Source organism: Carlito syrichta, unplaced genomic scaffold (assembly GCF_000164805.1).
Source record: "Carlito syrichta isolate Samal-C Ts95f unplaced genomic scaffold, Tarsius_syrichta-2.0.1 Scaffold303140, whole genome shotgun sequence".
Classification (NCBI taxonomy): domain Eukaryota; kingdom Metazoa; phylum Chordata; class Mammalia; order Primates; family Tarsiidae; genus Carlito; species Carlito syrichta.
Genome location: NW_007247236.1, coordinates 320,839 through 337,575, shown reverse-complemented (window position 1 = coordinate 337,575; position 16,737 = coordinate 320,839). Strand labels below are relative to the sequence as shown.

At 34.5% G+C, this 16,737-nt stretch overlaps 1 pseudogene; it reads right to left on the bottom strand.

The window, feature by feature from the left end:
* Positions 1 to 487: 487 nt before the first annotated feature.
* Positions 488 to 1,068, bottom strand: LOC103260202 (annotated as a pseudogene).
* Positions 1,069 to 16,737: the final 15,669 nt, after the last annotated feature.

Below are 16,737 nucleotides of genomic sequence, written 5' to 3'. Positions count from 1 at the left end.
TAATGGTTAATAACTATTAGAGTCAAAATATATAGTTTTTGATCGGCAGCATCTATTTATTGGAAAATCTCAGTCTGTTTCCTAATAAGACACAATTCATTGCTTTATTCAGGTATTTGTACTATTCAGCCAATTAAGGGAAAAAGAAAAGGAAAGGCAGTCACAACTAAAAACAGAGATATGTTAAGAGAAATGCACTACAAACGGTTTGAAGAAATGCACTATAAACAGTCTCTTTTCTTCTTTTTGGCTGAAGAAAAAACTTTATAATCAGTACTCATCCCATTCATATGTAAAAGTGGGATTGAAAAAACGACATTTATGTGTATCCTCTCATTTCACATGTACAGTTTATTTGGGTAACACTACTGTCCATCAAAAGAATACCTAAAAGTAAAAATAAATATCAGGAAGTAAGAAGTATCAACAAAAGGAAGTTGAAGAAACCGGCTTCGGGAGGGCAGCAGTGGGCTCCCGGCCAGGCCCATCAGTATAAGCAGACTGCATGCGGGAAGGAGAAACCAATCTTCTCAAGTTTCAGCAGCAGCTCCTCAAACTCGTTCTCTATATCCTCTGTGTGCTGTATACACTGGCAGAGATCATAGATGACGAATACCCCCAGGGAGGTCTCTTTGTAACTATCCTGGATCTCCGCATTGACCGCATGCACTGGCTGGCAGGTCTCCTGCTCTCTGGAATTCAGAACTTCCACCAAATGGTCATAGACTATTTCATCATAAGTGAGGCTCAAATCAAACATATCTTTACAATTCTGAAACCTTTCTGGGCAGGACTTGATTCTCTTATTTCTGTTCAACATATGCAAAATGCCAGTCTTTGTATAGAGCACTTTGTCTTTCCTAAGAAGATCATTGCGCATCTCGTCAAATGTGATTGTGAAATCATAAACATTTGGTTAGTCAGGTGCTAGTCCTGGAAGCCCACACAAGTTCCTGTTTCTAAGGACCAGACACTGAATCCTTGTCTTCTGAGGATGTAGTGTGCCTCCGTGCATCGGTTCTGGTTACTCGAGCACACCACTGCCACCCACAGTGGTGACAACAGCATGACAGCGGCCATATCATCTTTAAGGCTCCTGCTTGGCCTTCTACGTCGTGGAGGGACCTAATGAGGACAAAATGGCGGCCATGAAGTCTGGAAGCCAGTGAGGCGGAAGTTAAAGCAAGGTAAAAATGAAGCAAGGCGGAACCGGAGGCCCGGTAGCTTTACTACCAACCCTTAGTGCTAGGCTGTTGATGGAGGTGAGGCCCTGGATTTCCAGCACATGTGCATACCAGGTGGGGCACTGCACTAGACGATAGCAGGCTGGAGTGGTGCTGCCGAAGCCTATGCTCCACAAGGATGCTGCTGATCGGTTCAGCCAAATATTTGTTTTTAACATTTTCCTACATATAGCTAAAGCTATACTGTTGTCAGTTTAATTGAAGGCTTTTAAAAAAGCCTTTTTAAAATCAAATTCAAAATTGATGCCTAAACTCTCTCCTCTTCTGCTTTTAAAAACTCCAGTTCTTAGAACTTTTTCTTCAAAGTGCCAACTATCAAACCATAAATCATTTGTGTTTGTGTATGGTTTTGTTTTTCACCTTTAAAGTTACATTGTTTGGAAATGAATGTCAGATGCAGAGCTGTAACTTAGGGTTATCAAAAAGTTGCCTGAGGACATTCAAGTACATAGGGCTAGAAATGTGTTTTAAAAGTATATACAATCACACAAAAGAATGAAATTGGATCTTTACCTTACACTATGAACAAAAAATAATTCAAAATGGACTAAAGACGTAAACATAAGAGCTATAACAATAACACTCTTAGAAAATGTAGATGAAAAACTACAATACTGGATCTGGCAGTGATTTCTCGGACATGACACCAAAAGCACAGGTAGGAAAAAAATAGAGAAATTGAACTATATCAAATTAAACACTTTGGTGCCTCAAATAATACTATCAACAGAGCAAAAAGTTAACCCTCACAATGAGGGGAACATTTGCAAAGCACATATCTGATATTTGAAAATATACAAATAGCCAATACACACATGAAAAGATGCTTAACATTGGTAATCATTAGATAAATGCAAATCAAAGCCATAGTGAGATACCATATCACACACACTAGGATAGGTTTTTTTTTAAAGCGGAAAAAAGCAAGTACTGGCAAGGAAATGGAGAAATTGGAACCCTTATGTACTGCTGGTAGAAATGTAAAATGGTACAGGTACAATAGAAAACAGTATTATTGTTCCTCAAAAAAATTAAAAATAATACATACCCCAAAGAATTGAAAACAGGGTCCCATGTTCATAGCAGCATTATTCGCAAGAGCCAAAAGGCGAATGAAAGTATAAACAAAATGTGATATATAAACACAATGAAATAGCATTTTTTTTAGCCAAAAAAAGTAAATTCTGATATGTGCTACAGCATAGATAAACCTTGAGGACATTATACTAAGTAAAATAAACCAGTCACAAAAAGACAAATATCGTGTGACTCCGCATATTTAAGATACCTAGAGTAGTCAAATTCATAGAGATGGATGTAAAACGGTATTTGCCACCATGGCAATTATTGTTTGATGTATATAGAATTTCAGTTTTATAAGATAAGAAAATTATGGAAATGGGTGGTAGTGATGGTTACACAATAATGTGAATGTACTTAATGCTAATGAACTGGATACTTAACTGGTTAAAATTGTAAATTATATGTATATTTTACCATAATTTTCAAAAAGTATTGACTCACATACTCAAAGTATGTACAATCAATACTGGTTCATCAATTGTAGCAAATGAACCATACTAGTGCAAGATGTTAATAATAGGGAAAACTGACATAGGAGGGAAAAGCTATGTGGGAACTCTGTACTTCGTGCTGATTTTTCTTCTGTAAACCTAAAACTTCTCTAGAAATAGTCTGCTTTCAAAAGGAAACGAATGTAATACTAAGTAAGCCTCTTATTGCCTCAGCAAGTATCATCTTTCCTTCAATCGGCATTCTATAGTCACACTAGCGAAGTGGTGAGCTTGTCCCTGGCCCTGAGCCAGACCTCTGGGCAGCCAGTAATGATGAAAGAGCCAGACACCCTATGTCAAGGGCAATAAGGAGGTGAATGTTCTAGGGCTTCTTTGATTCTTTCCCTCTTTCCCCCTACTTCTTTCTTACCACACTTTTTTCTGAAGAGTTATCATTGAATTTGTTGTTACCTACCCCAGATGCCACAGGTGTTTGTTATGACTCTGATATTTAATTAGAGTCCTACCAATTCTGATAACAAAATCATTAACTTGTACATTTTAGATCATTCTTCTAAAGTATACACTCTCTGTGGCTTATATAAACAGTACTATATTCATCTCTTTTAAGTATGTCTTTCTGTTTCAGCCAACATTTATTGAGAACCTGCTTTGTACCAGATAATTTTCAAAGTTCTGGGAATACGTTTAAAAATTTATTTTCTACCTCAATAGATACTATAGTCTAGTAAGGGAAACAGACATTAAAATGAAAATATATTCTAGGATGAAATTAACTAAGTGCAATTAGAGAGAATGTTTGTGTGACCTACTGTACATCAGGTGATCTGGAAAGTCCTCTTTGTGGGAAGTGACCTTCAAGCTGAAGTCGAAAAGCTAACTAGGGGCCAGACATGTGAAATATGGAGAAAGAATATTTAGGCAGAAAGAAGAACATGGCCGGGCTCGGTGGCTCAGCCTGTAATCCCAGCACTTTGGGAGGCCGAGGCAAGGGGAATGACTGAGCCCGCGGGTGTGAGACCAGTCCTGGCAACTTGGTGCAACCTGTCTCTACAATAAATCAAAAATTAACTAGGTGTGGTGGCACCCACCTATAGCTCCGGCTCCTAGGAAGGCTGAGGCAGAAGGATGGCTGGAGTCCAGCGGGTCGATGCTGGGGTGGCCGTGAGTGTGCCACTGCACTCCAGCCTGGGCGATGGGGTGAGACTCGAACTCAAAAACAAAACAAAACAACAACAAAAAAGAAGATATGAGCAAACTTTCTGAGGTGGGAATGTGCTATGTGAATTGGGCAAAAAGAACAAAAAGGCCAGTGTGACTGGGGTATAGTGAGGGGACGTGGGACACAAGATCAGATTTGAGAGGTGGATAACTGTCAAGTCATACAAGATCTTATATGCCCTAGTAAGTGTTTTTGTGTTTAGCGTAATAAGACTGAGTTTCAAAAAGTGCTTTACTTGTACCATCATATTCAATCCTAACAAAATCCTGGAAGGTAGGTACTATTAATCTCATTTGAAGATAATTGCTATTTGAATGTTCTCGCCATAAAAAATAATAAATATGTAAGGTAATGCATATATTAGTTATCTTGATTTAGCCATTCCACAAAGAATATGTATGACGGGGGCCCGCCAAAACACAGAATTTATTTATAGAAAATTATGTATGTCTTCTTACATGTTTAAACTTGTCACCTTCAAAGTACTCTCTGTTTGATGCAGTGCACCTATTAAGACACTGTTTCCACTGCTGAAATAGTTTTTGAACTCATCAATGTTGATGTCTCTTTTGCTGTTTTTTGTTTCACCTCTTTCACATCAGCAAAACATTTCCCTTTGACGACTTCTTTCATCTAGGGAAACAAAACAAAAAAAGTCACTCAGGGTGGGATTGGGTGAATAGGTAGGGTGGCGCACAGTGATTCATGACATTTTTGGTCAAAGACTGCTGAACACTCAGCGCTATGTGGGCAAGCACACAAATAAGTCACCCATCATGAAATGGGCAAATGTGTCGGAAAAAAATCTCCATAAAAATATTCACTGAAGCTGAACGCAGTCTCTCACAACGACACTAGCTGGCACACGGATGCTGATGGGTTCCTAGAACACTTAGCAAGCAGAGGAAGCCTGTACTACAGGAGACCCATCCGCCAAAAAATAATTCTGGGTTTGTTTGGGTCTTCTCTTGTATATCAAAACAGCTTGTTGTGCACTGTAAATATATACATTTTTTGTTTATGTGAGAAATTAAAAAAAAGAAAAGTGAGGAACAGAAGGTTAAGTGACTCGCCCACAGTCACAAGTAAATAGTACAGACAGGATTCAAAAGTTATGAGTCTGGTTCTTTATTCCTTATTAAGTATAGTGCTGGAAAACAAAAGAAAGGTTTTAAACATCAGACTTATATGTTGAAATTTACACATTTTAAAGATAATTCTGATTGAATTGGAGAGAACTGTTTGAAGGTGAGCACAAGAGAAAGTTGGGGAAATGATGGTGAGTCTTTAACAATAGTCCAAGCAAGAGAAGACTATGGCTTGGCTCCCAGTGGAGTAAGAAAATAGATGGATTAAAAGCATATCTTCAAACATATTTTTTCAATATATCAAGAGAATGGATAAGATTTGGAGATGTTTGGATGGGGCGAGAAGAGTAGAGTCAAGGTGACACATCTGCACATCTGGTACATGATCCTTTTGCAGATCATCATGCTATCCTTAGGTTGCTTGCAGTTTTAATTGAGCTAAATGATTATTTCGTGGTGACTGTGAAGCTAGTGGTCTTTTCACCCAACAGTGAGCCTTTACCTAATTTGTTTTCCTCAATTTCTACTTTGTGGAACCTAGCTTGCTAAATTTAATTTCTTAGAATTTCATTCTTTACAAGAAGATCCAATATTTTTTAAAAAAGAAGAATACATTCTGGTTTTAGTTTGTCAGGGGAAAATACCATAAACCGGGTGTCATATAAACAGCAAAAATTTATTTTTCATAGTTCTGGAGTCTGAGAAGTCCAAGATAATGGTGCCTGCAGATTTGGTGTCTGGTGAAGGCCCTTTTCCTGATCCATAGATGACCATCTTTTCACTCTAATCTCACGTAATGTAGGATAAGGGAGCTTTCTCTGTTTTTTTTTTAATAAAGGTAATAATCCCATTATGAGACTGGAACCCCAATTACTTCCCAAACACTCTTCTTCCTAATACACTTACTTTGGGGGTTAGAATTTCAACATATGAATTTTAGGAGGACACAAAAATTCAGACCATAGTACTTTCTCATCTCTAATGTCGTCCATAATCTTAAATCATAGTGGTAGATCATGTTTAATACCTGAAGACAATCTCTCTCGTCCTGATTTTTAAAGAGTTTTATGTTGAATACTTAGTAATTATTACACATCATGGACCTATCTATCTGCTATTCTTTTGTTCAGTACAAGCACCTAATTAAACTTTATATTCTATGGCAAAAAATATCACTATACTTACCATGTAACTTTCAGAGCAAGTATCAGTGATCAATGGATAGGGTAGAAAACAACCTGATTGTTTTCAAACTGGTCTTACAAATTCAGTGTTAGAAGTCACCATGTTGTATTTAAAGATGTCATATATTTTCGCTGCATGCATAGAGCATACATACATGTCTGTTTATATAAAGTCATGTATTGTCAGTGATTACCAGTTAGTATACAGAAGACCTCTGGTTTATTGCTTGATTTCCTCCTCTTCTTCTTATTTTTTTTTTTTTTGAGTTGGCCTCTCACTCTTTGTTGCCCAGGATGTAGTGCAGTGGAACGTTCATGGTCACTGCAACCTCAACCTGCTTGGCTCAGGCTACCCTTCCATCTCAGTCTTCCACATAGCTGGAACTACAGACACACGCCACCACGCCCAGCTAGTTTTTGTGATTTACTGTAGAGACGAGGTCTTACCAAGTTGCCCAGGCTGGTCCTGAATCCCCAGGCTTAGGCAATCCTCTTGCCGCAGCCTCCCAAAGTGCTGGGATTATAGGCTGAGTCACCACGCCCAGCCTATTGCTTGTTTTCTTAACATCTTTTTATAAAACATTATTATGAGCTTTGATAATGGTATAATGCTGTTTTGTAATATTTATAGTACCGGAGATGTCTTTTGTCTTTTTCCCCTGATCCTTTGCTCATTGAAAATCTGGCTTTCAGTATCAGCATACTCCCTAATTTTCCAAAAGCATATATACATGTCTGTTTATATAAACAAGGCATGAATGCTGATAAATGTTTTAGTTTATTAGAAAAATAAAAATTGTTTTAAAAATCTGAGTATAATTTTCTTCAAAGATGAGAATTCATTATCACTATAGTTAATATCCATCACTGGTTTTGGACCCATTGGGCTGTATATAATATTAAGACAAATGGTAGCTTCTCTACCAAACTATCATTATTTTTAGAAACTAAAATTCTCCCTGAATGTGTCCCTTATTTATATACTGTTATTGAAGGCTAATTACACAAATGGAGAAGTAGGATATGTGAATATTAACTGATTCATTCATCTGACTGATTCAAATCTGAGTTTCTACACATCAGTTATTTTACCTAATAGAAAATTATTTTATCTTTACTTAACTAACCAGGCCTCCTCAATGAAGTCAGGTACTTAAAGCCTCAAGAAATTTCCGTATATAAAAACATATACAATGTATACACATTTTAAGAAAAGAAAAATTATATTTAAATTGTAATACTTGATATATATCGATAACAAAAGATGAATACAAGTCATGATTGGCTTCTGCAATTACAAGAGGTGCTCAAAGTGATTACCATCAGTGTCCAGACACTTCTGATTATGGTGAACTACTATAGGACTTGTTACTGTGCAAGACCACCTGGATCTTCCCTTGTGCATCACACACAGTACCATGCATCTCAAACTTATTACAAATGTGTGCAGTTGTTAGGCGTGTTGGAGGTTCTGCTGCATACTCACGCCTCCATTGTTATTGCACTCCCACAATGTTATTGAATTTTAAATACCACTTAAAAATGGTCTTGCACTCCTCGAATGACATTTGTGCTTCTGTCTTTCCTTTGACTGTCCTGTCACATGGTGATGTTAGCATTCATTTGATTAATACCATCTTTTGAGCAAATGTCATGCTACACATTGCTACTGCAATTCAACTTCAAAAAGTAATACATAGATAACATCTCTTAAAATGTGTATACATTTTTGGCACATGTTTAGTATGATGTTCGCTTAAAAGATGACGTTTTCTCAAATGAATGCTAGCGTCACCATGTGACAGGCAGGACAATCAAAGGAAATAGTGGAAGCACGATTGAGTTAACATCATACATACATACACATTGCTGCCATAATTTAATTTAACTTCAAAAAGTAATATATGGATAACATATCTTAAAATTTGTATGTATTTCTGGCACTCCCTGTATATCTACATATATATATTTAATACGTGTGTGTATTAAGCGTTGATTACATGCCTAGAAAAAAAATCTTCCTTTTTCTCATCACACTGATTGGTCTTATACAGTCAACTTAAATATCTTCAGTCATTCATTCACTCAATAACTGAAATCCACCTTTGCCTTTTATTTATATGGTTGTGAATGAGATAACAAGATAGTTTTAAACTGTAATCCTTTTTAATTTTTTCCAGCATAGTAAAAATAGGACTCGGGACCCAAAATAAATTTTGTAGATTGTTTTCTTCTTTGTTTAGATTATTTTCAATTATGTCTTTTAGCAGATGTACACATATTTTAGGACAAAGCAATGTCTTTGCCATTTTAAATCTCAAACATCCCCTCCCTAGTCCCTTTTATCAAAGATTGTTTTACATTTTTAAAAGTTTTGAAGAAGAAGAAAAAAAGAACTCCCAGTGTGAGTACTAAAGACCAATAAGAATTCTGTGTGAGGGACTAAACTATGGAAAGTATACATCCAGAAGTGGCTAAACAGGGAACCAACTAAATGATCTCAAATCTATATTATTTTGGGAATATCATGCAATCTAAAAGATCAATGATTATTAGTTAAGTCAAGAATGGAAATCCTTGATCACCTCTATTAATTTTGAAAATATTTGAGTAATCTCTTAGAAAAACATAAAATCTAATAATTATTAGTACCATTATTTATGGATAATGAAACCAAGTACATACCTATAATTGCTCCACTGAAAATATTATGTCTCTAAGATCATAATTACCATTAAAGGCCATGACTTCATATAATATGGCTTTTTTTTCCCTAAATGAAACTTTTATTTTGAGATAATTGTAGAGTCATATGAAGTTGCAAAAAATAATATAGAGAGATCCCATGTACCTTTTCCCAGTTTTGCTTAGTGGTAAGGTATTGCAAAACTATTGTGCAATATCATACCCAGAATATTAACAATGGTACGATCTACCTATTTTGTTCTACTTTCCTCAGATCTAGTTGTACTCATTTGTGTGTGTGTGTTTAGTTCTGTACAGTTTTATCACCTGTATTACTTCCCTAGTTCACATAGTGATTGTGAAATTTATTCGTGTTGTTGCGACTTTATTTTATTACCAAATAATATTTAAATACAAATATATTCACAATTTATTCATTTCATGTATGAATAGAATGTTGTGCTTATTTCAAGTTTTAGTCTATTACTAAGAATATAGCTATGAATATTCTTTTCCATTTTCTTTTGATACACACGCATAAGTGTTTCTGTTGGGTATATATCTAGGAGTCAATATCCTAATCTTGGGATATATGCTCAGCTTTAGTAAACACTGGCAAGAGTAGTTGTACCAATTAACTCACTCACCAGCAGTGTTTATGATTTATATTGCTCTTTATACAATAATACTTAGTAATGTCAGTATTGAAAATTCCAGAATTACAGTCTAATTAGATCAAGTATCTTTTCATACCTTTATTGAACATTGGGATATTCACTTTTATGAATGCTGTCTGTTCTTTACACATTCCGAATATGATCTATGATCTTATGGAATATTCTAACTTTTTGGTGTTCAGAAACTAATTATGATATATCTTGTAATTTGTTTTTCTATTTACAACCACTTTCTAAATGTTATTAATTTGAATGGCTTTTTTAAAAAGTGAAAGTAAAGTTAATTTACTTAATTACTATAAAAAATTAGCATAAAGGTAAGGCAAACTTCAAAATAAAACAGAACATCTGATCACATATGCAAGTAATTATCACTTAAGTGTTTGCTATAGCCTGAATGTTTACGCTTCAGAAAAATTTATGTGTTGAAATTTTAACCCACAAAATGGTGGTATTAAAATATGGGGCCTTTGGGAGGTAATTTGGACATGAGGGAGAGCTTTCATAATTGAAATTAGTGCCTTTGTAAAAGAGACTCCAGAGAGCTAGCTTGCTTCTTTCACCATGTGAGGACACAATGAGAAAAACGCTATATTTGAGAAAGCAGGCACTGAATCTGCTAGCACCTTCGACTTGCCAATCTTTAGAACTGGCTTGGACTTCCCAGGCTCCAAAACTGTGACCAAAAAATTGCTGCTATTTATAAGCCACCCAGTCTGGAATATTTCATTGTAGCAGCCCAAGAGGACTAATACGACATTTTTAAAAATTCCTGAGAAAGACTCAAATTGCTGGGCTTACTGATCTGCATTTTTTATGCTCTTAGCTCTTGTCTTGGATACATAATTCTTCATTATCTAGTTAGTTCTTTAACTATATCTATGTCTCTAATTATATCTAGATAATATATACTCATAGGTTCTTTTATTCATGTGTGGGAAATATATTTAACTTTTTAACTTTTATAATTTTCCTCAGTTAATTAGTCTGAGTTACCTATTTTATCATTATTGGATGTAGAAGTTATGTGCTTTTGAAAATTCCGATTGGTAGTGCCATATTGCACTTAATATAAGTTCTGCAAATTTACAGATGTATAAAAAGACATGACAATGCCTGTTGCCCAACATTTTTACCAACTAAGAGTATGATATTATTTACCATAATACTATAAGAAAGTGATTGTCCGTAGTGGGACACTGCCAGGTGAGTTGTGGCAGGGGGCACAACATCAATAAGGGTACCTGATCTCAAACCAGACAAAATGGGGACCAAAGGGAGGCCCAAACTACCTGTATGATGACCTAATCTTGAATTGCACCCCACATCTTTAAAATTAAAAAATAAATTATGAAAACAAACAAACAAAAAAACATGTTATCAAGTCTTTCAAATTTTGCTAATCTGGTGAAGTAAAATTATATCTCCTGTTAATCATTTGCCATTCTCTTTTTTTTAACTTTTAAATTTTTTTATTTTGAAATTGTGGGGTACAGTTCAGGGTTGGGTACACAAATATTCATCGTGCAAGTACCCTTGTTGGTGAGGGTACACAAATATTCATCGTGCAAGTACCCTTGTTGGCTCCCCCTCCCCAGGCAGATTTCAACTACCGTCATTCCCACCTCCCCTTCCCCCCACAGATTCCCACTACTGTCAATCTTTTTCTTATGGTATTATGGTAGTTGTTCATGGCCCACTTATGAGTGAGGACAAGTGATACTCAGTTCTCTGTTTCTGTGAAAGATCACTCGGTATTATAGACTCTAAGTCCATCCAGGTTGCTGCAAACTTCATAGATTTTGTTCTTCTTTGGGGCTGCATAATATTCCATCGTGTATATGTACCACATTTTTTAAATCCAGTCCTCTTTTGGTGGCCAGCATGGTTGGTTCCATGTTCTTGCTGTTGTGGACAAGGCTACGATAAACATACGTGTGAAGATGTCTTTTTTATACTGTGATTTTAGTTCTTCCGGGTATATTCCCAGTAGGGGGATTGTGGGGTCCTATGGAAGGTCAATCTTTAAAACTTTTAGGAATCACCACACTGATTTTCACAGAGGCTGTACTAGTCTACACTCCCACCAACAGTGTAGATGTGTTCCCTTTTTGCCACATCCTCTCCAGCATGTTATTTTTTGAGTTATGGATGATGTCCCATTCTCTTTGCGTGAAAGAGGATTGAGTACACACACACACACACACACACACACACACACACACACACACACACACACACACACGTATGGTATATATACATACATACATATATATATATATATGCCTATTATGTATTTTTCTGTTAACTCAGTTCATATTCATCCTCCATTTTTCTTTTATATTGATGCTCTTCTTCTTATTGATTTGTAGAAACTCTTCTGTGTTTAGCCTTTTTGGGTCTCAATTCAAAGTGTTAGGGCTTATCACATTCCCCCTTGGAAGCCTTTGGACTCAGGTTTTCCTTCCCCTACACCCAATAGCCTACTGAAAATATTTGTTAACATCTCTCTTCTAGAAATGACTATTAAGAAAATTATAGTTTTTGATATGCAATGCAGCAATATTTCCATGATTTACATTTGTTTTTTTTACTTTATGAATTTTCTATTGCCAAGAACTTGTTTTTTAAAAAAGAACTAAATACGAAAATCATATAATATTTTTACTATCATAGATTGGAGAAAACTTGTTCTAAGTCTGACATAAGTCACAGGAATTTAGAAAAAAAACTGATCATTTGTATTGCATGGGTCTATTTCTGGACTTTCTGTTGTATTCATAGGTATATATGTTCATGTATGACATCCAAAATTTCAATTATTTTACAACACAATTTATATTTAAAACCTTTTAGGAAACATTACAATAATTATTTACCTTTTCCAGAATTTTCTGGCTATTTTTGTACATTTATTTTTCGTATGAATTTTAAGGTCAGTCTTAAAGTTTCAAAAAATGCTATATGTATTTTATTGGCATGATATTATGTAGAGAGAGCAACTTAGGAATTATTGCATCTTTATAATATTGAGGTATATTATCTATATCTTTTTAGATTTTCAAGTATTTTTGAATGTCTTTAATAGTTTTATAATGTTTTATTCATATAGATCTTGCACATTTTATATGTGGTTTATTCTTGTCCATTTCATCTTTTTTTATTATTTCAAATAAGCTATTTACTGTCATTGTATTCCTTAAGTGTTTTAAAAAGACACTTAAATAATATTTTTTTCTGTGTATTATTTTGACACATTGACTTTCTTTACCAATTTTAAATAGTTTATCATTTGAACTTTTAGAGTTTCTAGGTTTAAAATATCATTTGAACTATAATGATAACTTACTGGCTTCACTCTATTTTATGCCAATTATATTTTCCATCTATAATTGTGTTATCTAGTACATTCAGAACATATTAAATACTCTTGATAATAAAGAATATCATTTTGTTTTTGTTTATTTTATATTAAGTGGTTTTAGTATTTTCTCATTTATCATGATATTGATATTTTGGTTGAGATATTAATATTTTGTAATCCTAAAAAGTCAATATATCAGTGCTAACACTCTGATTTACATTATTGTACTGTGATTGGGGAACAATGTGCTTTTGTATTTTAAAATATAATGATATAATTTGGTGCGCCTAGACAATATGCCAATAACTTATTTTCAATTGGTTAAGAAAAAACTATACAGAGATAGAAGCTAGATAGATGACATAGAGATAGATGGGTAGGTAGGTAGGTAGGTAGGTAGATAGACAGACACAACTGGAAAATGTGGATGAAAGGTACATGGAAAGTTCTTTACACTATTCTTGAAAATTTTCTGTAAATTTGTAATTATTTCAAAATAAGAAGTTAATAGTAAACATGATTAATAAAATGAAAGGGTAAGCTACAGACTGGGGGAAAATATCTGCAACATCTGTATCTGACAAAAATTTTTGTCCAAAATGTATGAATAATTACTAAAATTTAATAAAAGTATGAACAACCCAATTAAAAATAGACATATAATTGGACATACATTTTACAAAGGAACATTATGATTATTCCATAGGCAGACAAAACAGTGATTGACATTATTAGTTACCAAATGCAAGATAAAGTCACAATGAAATATGACTATATATTCACCAGACTGACTAAAGTTTAGAAACTTTGTCAACATTATGTGTTGGTGGGGATTTGGAGCAACTGGAACGCTTTCATTTTGCTGATAAGAGTGTAACTTTGTGCAAGTATTATGGAAGCCAGTATAGCAGTATCTTATGTATGAAATATTCATTTACCCCATAACCCAGAAATTTCATCTATAGAGGTTTACCAAAGAGAAATGTAGATATATTATAAATAGTTTTCATACATTTACAAACACATAATAACTAAGGACTGAAAACAATTCCAAATGACCACCAATAAGAGAATGGATAAACAAATTATAGAACTTTTTTATATGTTATATTATTACTCAGAAATAAAGTTGAATGAATTACTAGCATGTACACAAACATGGATGTATCTCACAAATGTTATGTTATGTTATGTTTTTTAGACCATTTTTGTTTAGATATATATATAGTTCACATACAACAAAAATCATGATCTAAAAATGTATAATTCAGTGTTTTTTTTTTGTATATCACAAGGTTGTGAGACCATGGTGACTATATAATTCTATATAATTCCAGAACATTTTCACTCCTCCAAAAAAGAAGCGCAATATCAATTATCAATAATTCCCCATTTCTCCAAACTGCTACTCTCAGACAATAACAATTTTTTAAACTCTATGTATTTGCCTATTTTGAAAATTTTACATGGAAAAAACATATAATAAATGCTTACTATGTCTGATTTTCTTTCACTAAGCATAGTGTTTTCAAGATTCATTCATGTTGTGTAGTGTGTGTCAGTATTTAATTCCTTTTTATGGCTGAATAATAGTCCATCACATAGATATACCACTTTTTAAAATCCATTCTTCAGTCAATGGACATTGGGTTGTTTTACCTTCTAGTTATTCTAAATAATGCTGCTCGTTGGTAATTTTTACATATTCTTTGGATAAATATTCAAGTCTTTTGCTTATTTTATTTATTTTAATTTCATTTTTATTATAGACATGTGGGGTACATTTTAGGTTTAGGTATACAAACATTGATCATGCAGATACCCTTGTTGATGAGGTCCGCCCCTCCCTCCCCTAGCAGTTTCCTTCAACTAGCAATCCCACCCCTCCTCCCCTGACAGTTTCTCACTACTGTCAGTTGCTTTCTTATAGCATTATAATTGTTCAAGGTCTGCTTATGAGTGAGAACATGTGGAACTCTCTTCTTTGTTTCTGTGGTAAATCACTGAGTATGATCGACTCCAAATCCATCCAAGTTGTTGCAGAGTTCATATATTTGTCCTTCTTTATGGCTGCATAATATTCCATCGTGTATATGCACCACATTTTTTTATCCAGTCCAGCTTCGATGGGTAACACGGTTGGTTCTACATTTTTGCTATTGTGAATAGAGCTGCAACAAACATACTTGTGCAGTTTTGCTCATTTTAAATTCATCTTTTTCATTGTTGTATTGTAAGAGTTCTTTATATATTCAAGATACTAGACATTAATAGATATATGACTTAAAACTGTTTCTATCTTATGAGTATTTTTTCACTTCCTTGAGAGTATCCTGTGAAAAAACAGATTTCATTTTGATGAAATTTTCATTCATTTATTTTTTATTAGATTGTGTGTGCTTTTGGCTTCATATTTACAAAACCACTACCTAACACAAGATCATGAGGATTTCCACTTATATTTCTTTCTTAGAGTTTTATAACATAGTCTTTCTATTTAGGTTTATGTTCCATTTACATTCATTTTTGTATTTAGTTTGAGGTTAGGGTCTAAGTTCATTTTTTTATAAAATCTTGTCTGTATGTTAAAAGTAAAGTATATACTTTCCCTATTATTTCTCTTGTCACTCATAAGGAAAATATATCGATCATAGATGTATGGATAGATTTCTGGACTCTGAATTCTATTCCACTGATCCGTAAACCTCTCCTTATGCAAGTATCAAACTGCTTTGATTATTGTAAACTGTAGTAAATTTTGAAATTGCTATCACCTAATTTTAGAATATTTTCTTCATTCTAAAAGAAACTCCCTTTCCGTAGTGTCTAACAAACACAAATCTATTTTTTAAATCAATTTGTCTATTCTATACCTTTTTTTTTTACAAAATATGATCATAGCTAACATTTATTGGATGCATGCTATTCTGCAACAGCTTTATATACATTATTCTTTGTTTCTCTTTATTTTATTTTCAATATGTGGGCTACAAGTCAGGTTTAGGTACATAAATGGTCTACGTACAGGTGAAGTTTGGGCCTCCCATTGGTCCTCACTTCCCCTGGTTTAGGATTAGGGGTGATGTTATGTGGCCCCCACCTCCCTTCCCCTACAGTATCACACTATTGCTGATCCCTCTCTTGTAGTATTGTGATAAATGTTCAGGACCCACTTATGAGTAAGAACATGTGGTATTCAGTTTCTGTGACAGATCACTGAGCATGATAGACTCTAAATCCATTGACGTTGCTGCGAAGTCCATAATTTTGCCCTTCTTTATGGCTGTGTAATATTCCATCTTGTATATGTACCACATTTTTTTAATTCAGTCCACTTTAGATGAGCAGCATGGTTGGTTCCATGTTTTTGTTATTGTGAATAGTGCTGCAATAAACATGCATGTGCAGGTATCTTTTTTGTAGAATGATTTGTGTTTCTCCAGGAATAGTCCCAGAAATGGAATTGCTAGGTCATATGGAGGATCAATTTCTGGATCTTTTAAAAATCACCACACTGTTTTACATAAAGGTTGAACTAGTTTATATTCCTACCAACAGGGTAAAAGCGTTCCCTTTTGTCTGCATCCTTGCCAGCATCTTTATTTATTTATTTATTTATTAATAATGGTCATTCTTAGCAGGGATCAGTGGCTCAGCCTGTAATACCGCGCCTTTGGGAGGCTGAGGTGAGTGGATTGCCTGAGCCCGCGGGTTCGAGACCCGCCTGGGCAGCGAGAC